Source organism: Hordeum vulgare, chromosome 1H (genome assembly GCF_904849725.1).
Source record: "Hordeum vulgare subsp. vulgare chromosome 1H, MorexV3_pseudomolecules_assembly, whole genome shotgun sequence".
NCBI classification, from domain to species: Eukaryota; Viridiplantae; Streptophyta; class Magnoliopsida; order Poales; family Poaceae; genus Hordeum; species Hordeum vulgare.
Window position 1 is genome coordinate 336,127,096 of NC_058518.1, and position 6,406 is coordinate 336,133,501.

Below are 6,406 nucleotides of genomic sequence, written 5' to 3' on the forward strand. Positions count from 1 at the left end.
GAAGGTCGACATCGTCGGCGGTGGTGAGGTCGGGCTACGCTGGCGCATGCAGTGCTGGTGGAGGCGGTGGTGCAGCACGGGCGCGCTCGTGCCCTAGGCGCATCGTCCTCTTAGAATGGAGGTAGGCGACCTCCTCAAGGAGCAGCGCGCGGGCATAGACGACACGGGTGTTGCCGTTGTTTTTGACGGAGCCGGGCGAAGCAAGGGCGGGCGCCTCCTCCATGGCCTGCTTAGGATGAAGGTAGGCGACCTCCTCCAGGAGCAGCACGCGGGCATAGACGACGGGGATGTTGCCGTTGTTGGCCATGGCTACTGGCTAGGGTCGCCGACGAGGAAACACGGGGTGGCGAGATGGGGACGGGGGTTTGGAAGAAGATGAGGCCGAACCCCCTCCGCACACTCGGATTAAAAAAGGCCGACCGTGGACGCTGACGCGTGGGTCCGAGGAGGGCGTTCATCGTAAATTATGTTGCACACGGTGGTTGGGGCGGACACCCAGAGGGCGTGTGCGCGTCCACTTTGCGTCCGCACCGACGCATTTCAAACTCAAATTTTGGTTAGAAATGGGTCGGCGCGAACGCGTTTTGAAAATAGATAGACGTGTTGGATCATCATTTTTGTACGCGCGATCTCAAACGGTTCGCCCCGATGGAGTTGTTCTAAATCGAGCCATCAAGCCATCTCAACAGTACCAACCTCATCCGCCACGAGCGTACCAAACGCGAAGCCTGCCACCCGTCGAGTGTGGCCTTCAAGACGAAACCACTTGCAACCTGGTGCCCGCGAAGATGGGTAGGACACTTGCACGAGACCCAATACGCCCCTACCATAAGCCTCCATCGGATTCAGTTGTGATAGGCATGCCCCGAGCCCCATCGACATAGCTCATCGCCAACAATCAAATCTAGGTCGAGCCCTGACTTGGACGTTGCTCTAGCCACGGGATCATAATAGTGTCGAGAGCCCTCCACACCATGACTCCGGTGCCCACAATCGCCACCATGTCGTTCCGCTTTCCATCAACACCATGAATCTGCTAACCTAAGCCTCCATGATCGAGCTAGAGGAGAGTTAGTCTCACCGATGTCAACTCGTAACGGGATATCCCCCTCCCTCCCCCTGTGTTGCTCGATGTCAACTCGTAACGGGAAGGGAAAGTGTTTTTAGCACGAAATTCGCCCCTATGAGAACCATTAGACGTATATTTATTTCAACTACAATAATCTTACAATCGAGGTTTCATGTCATCAGATAGTACGTATCAAACTTCCTAGAAACATTTTTCCGGCGTCACTTACTCTACGGGTATCAAAGGCGGAGCACCTAGCCCTATGCGCCAACACAACCGGTCTTCCCGTCCCCCCTTTGTAGCTCACAAAGGATGCAACTGGGATAAGCTCGCATGCAAAACAGTGGCGATGGGGGTTGTCCTCCCTCTCAGCTATTGCTAGGGTGTTGCGGGCGTGCGGGGGCTCGACCTTATTCCGGTCCACAATGGAGCGGTGACTAGTTCCCAACAGAATTGTGGAGTGTGACAATGGTGAGTGGTTGCGATGGCATAGCTAGGGCACCATGTAGTTCTAGGTCGTGCAACTCGCGCGAGATCTCGGTCGGTGAGGGGTCTGGCCGGGGCTGCAACCCTCGATCTTATCATCATGTGCATGTTGATGGTGGTCGGCTGATATGTGCCCAACGTATCAATAATTTTTGATTAATCTTGGATGCTTTATATGCAATTATATTCTATTTTATATTATTTTTGGAAAGTAACCTATTAACCAAGTGTCAAGTGTCAGTTGTTATTTTCTACGTGTTTTTGGCTTTGCAGAAAACCAGTACCAAATGGAGTCAAAACACTATGAAACTTTTTGATGTTCTTTTCTGGACCAAAAGAAGACCTAGAAGCTTTGGAGGGAGATCAGACGACACATGGGGAGACAGCAAGGCACCAGAGCGCACCCTGATGCCTTGTGGGCCCCACGTGGCTCCATGTGACCTAATGTCGCCTCCATAAATTCTCTAAAATCGTAAAACCAATAGAGAGCCACCCGAAACACGTTTTCTGCCGCCTCCATGATGATGTGTAGTAGTCCACGATAGACCTATGGTTTCATAGCTAGCACCTGCATGTCTTATTATCTCTCTTTGATCTTCAATACAAAGTTCACCGCGATTCCCGTGATAATATATTCGATGTAATCTTCTTTGTAGTGTGTTTGTTGGGATCGAATAAATTGTGGGTTTATGATTGATTTATTCATGAATATATATTGTGTCTTCTCTGAATTATTTTATGCGTGATTTTTACAGCTTCACATTTCACTCCAACCTATCGGTTTGGGTTGGCCAACTAGATTGATTTATCTTCAATGGGAATGGTGTGTTGTGATGGGTTCAATCTTGTTTTGCTCAATCCGAATGATAGAAAGGGACATGACACATATTGTATTGCTTCCATTAAGGATAAAATTACGGGGTCTGGACATATTGCTTTTCTTATTTTATCTATGTCATGTCATCTTGTTCCAAGCATTACCCTCCTTCACACTTAATATTCTAGATGCATGCTGGATATCAGTGCAGTAATAGTAGTAGATAGAAATAGGAGTCAGTCTAATTTTTTATGTATGTGATGCTTATATACATGATCATTATGGTGAATAACATGTTATAACTATGCGCTATTCTATTAGTTGTTCAATAGTAATTTGTTTACCCATTGTATGCTATGTTGAAGAGAGAAGCCTCTAGCGAAAACTACGGCCCCAGGTCTACTTAAAAATAATAACATAAACTCCAAAAATACTTTGCTGCCATTTATTTAATATTATTTAATTTGATTTATTTCTATTACCTATCTATCAATATTTAATCCTTGCAAGTAACGAGTTCAAGGGGCTTGACAACCCTCTTTCCCGTGTTGGGTGCAAGTGTTTTGTTCTCTATGTGTAGGTGCTGCCAAAGAAGGTTTTCGTGGTTCTCCTATTGGTTCGATAACCTTGGTTCTCACCGAGGAAATTACTTATCTCTACTATGACGCATCTCCCCTCCTCTTTGGAAAAACCCAACACATTTTATAAGTAGCAGGAAGAATTTTTGGCGTCGTTACCGGGGAGATATCATCAAACTCTTGTGAGGTCCCTTCACACAAATTATCATTTGCTTGTTATACTTTATATTTGCCTTTATATTTGCTTTCTTAATAATATCAAAAACACAAAAATATTTATCTTTGCTTGTTTACTTGTTTCGTTTCTTAGTCTGATTGCTTTGTCGCTATGTCTCAAGATGGATTCCACAATAGTTATTATTACCAAAGGATCACTGAAATTGAGAGTTCTATGAAAAGTTTCATGACTACACAATATGAGGATAATAAATTATTTGTTGAGGAGATTAAGGAACCTTCTATTTATCTAGACACTATTAGTAAAAAAATTGATGAGGTCAATCGATAAATAGCTAATCTCCAGCTACCATTTTCTTGAAATGTAGACTTGATAGGAAGGATTTCTGACAAACAAACCACTCTCATAAATAGGGCGGTAGCTAAACCAGAAAGGCATCCTCTCGTTAGTCATGATGAATATATTAAAGTGTTTAGTGTTTCTCCTAATGTACCTTTATTTACTAATCTGAAAATTGATGAAAAAGGGACTGGAGGTGAGTCAACTTTATCTAGAAGGCGTCCCGCTTGTTCAAAGGGTGTTGATCCTAATGATAAAAATAAAAAAGTGGATTTGGAGAGGTTAGAAATTTAGCTAGTCATGTGCCCACTATTTTGGATTACAATGACTTTAATTGTGAAAGTTGTTCTTTTGTGGAACGTATTTCCTTGTTACAATCCATAATTATCTCACCTAACTCTTATGTTCAAAATAAGGCTTTTAGTAAACATATCATAGAAGCTATGGTAAAAGCTCATGATGAGAAACTTGAAGTAGAGGTTTCAATACCTAGAAAATTGCATGATGAATGGGAACGTACTATTAAAATTAAGGTTAAATATTATGAATGTAATGCTTTGTGTGACCTAGGTGCTAGCTGATGACCCACAGAAATAGGGGGTAAATTATATTTCTTTCGATAAGTAAGAGTGTCGAACCCAACGAGGAATAGAAGGAAATGATAATTAGCTTTAGCAAGGTATTCTCTACAAGTATTGTGAGTAATAATGATAGACAGTTTTGTGGCAAGATAATTTGTAACAAGTGACAAGTAACAGTAGTAGAAAGTGTGTAGAAAGATAGCCCAATCCTTTTTATAGCAAAGGACATGCGTGAAAGTACTCCTATATGAAGCAAGCGCTCCCGAGGACATATGGGAATTTCCGTCCAGTCATGTCGATCATGTTGAGTTGATTCGCGTTCCTTACAGTGATAATTTGATAAGTGGGTGGACCAGTGTTAAGGTGTTTTCTTACTTGAACAAACAACCCACACTTATGATAATCCCCTCTCGCAAGCGTACGCAACCACGAAAGAAGAATTAATATAAATCTAACCATAGTATGAAACATATGGATCTAAATCAGCCCCTTATGAAACAATGCATCAGCTAGGATTTAAGATTCTGCAACTCTAGCAACCCATCATCTATTTATTACTACACAATGCCTTCCCTTAGGCCCATAACATGGTGAAGTGTCATGTATGTAGCAAATATGCCCTAGAGGCAATAGTAAATTGGTTATTATTATATTTCCTTGTTCATGATAATCGTTTATTATCCATGCTAGAATTGTATTGATTGGAAACTCAAATACATGTGTGGATACATAGGCAACACACTATCCCTAGTGAGCCTCTAGTTGACTAGCTCATTAATCAAAGATGGTCAAGGTTTCCTGACCATAGACAAGTGTTGTCGCTTGATAACCGGATCACATCATTAGGAGAAAGATGTGATGGACAAGACCCAAACTATGAACGTAGCATATGATCGTGTGAGTTTATTGCTACTGTTTTCTACATGTCAATGTATCTATTCCTATGACCATGAGATCATGCAACTCCCGGACACCGGAGGAATACCTTGTGTGTATCAAACGTTGCAACATAACTGGGTGACTATAGAGGTGCTCTACAGGTACCTCTGAAGGTGTGTGTTGGGTTGGCGTGAATCGAGACTGGGATTTGTCACTCCATATGACGGAGAGGTATCTCTGGGCCCTCTCAGTAATACAACATCACAATAAGCCTTGAAAGCAATGTGACTAACGAGTTAGTCACGAGATCTTGTAGTACGGAACGAGTAAAGAGACTTGCCGGTAACGAGATTGAACTACGTATCGAGATACCGACGATCGAATCTCACGCAAGTAAATATATCGATGGACAAAGGGAATAGGATACGGGATTAACTGAATCCTTGAGATAGAGGTTCAACCGATGAAGATCTTTGTAGAATATGTAGGAATCAATATGGGCATCCAGGTCCCACTATTGGTTATTGACCGGAGAGTGTCTCAGGTCATGTTTGCATAGTTCTCAAACCCGCAAGCTTTGCACACTTAAGGTTCGGTGACGTTTTGGTATAGTTGAATTATTGATGTTGGTAACCGAAGGTTGTTTGGAGTCCCGGGTGAGATCTCGGACGTCGCGGGGGTTTCCGGAATGGTCTGGATACGGAGATTGATATATAGGAAGTATCCATTTGTCTTCCGAAAGGTTTTCGGGCATTATCGGTAAAGTACCGGGAGTGATGAATGGGTTCCGGAGTTCTGCCGGGAGGGACCATCCACCTAGGAGAAAAAAGAAGCCCAAGAGTGGCGCACTAGCCCTTAGTGGGTTGGTTGCCATACCAAAGAGGCTATTTCGACCAAGGGAGAAAAAGGAAAGGAGGAAAGGGCCAAAACCGAATTGGGAAGGAGGACTCCTTCCAAGTTGTATTGGAGGAGGACTCCTCCTCCACCTCTTGGCTCAACCGAACCCTAGGGGTTTTCCCTAGGGATCCACCCCTCCCCTCCCTCCCATATATAGTGGAGGTGAGAGAGGCTTTTGGCACCTCAAGACAAGGCGCAGCCCTCTCTCCCTCCACCACTTCGTGACACCCTGATACATCTCCGTCGAATCTACTTTTCCGAACTCTTTTGCCCTTGTTTTGGACTCTAATTTGCATGATTTGAACGGAACTAACCCGGACTGACGCTGTTTTCAACAGAACTTCCATGGTGTTGTTTTTGTGCAGAAATAAAAGTTCTCGGAATGTCCTGAAAATTTACGGAGATTTTTTCTGGAATAAAAGAAAAATACCTGCGCAAAGATCCACCTGAGGGAGCGTGCGAGTGGGCCACAAGCCCACAGGCCGCGACCACCCCCTATGGGTGCGCCGCGTAGGCTTGTGGGGCCCACGTGGCACCACCGCCCCCAAACTCAGCTCTATATCTTTCGTTTCGCCTGGAAAA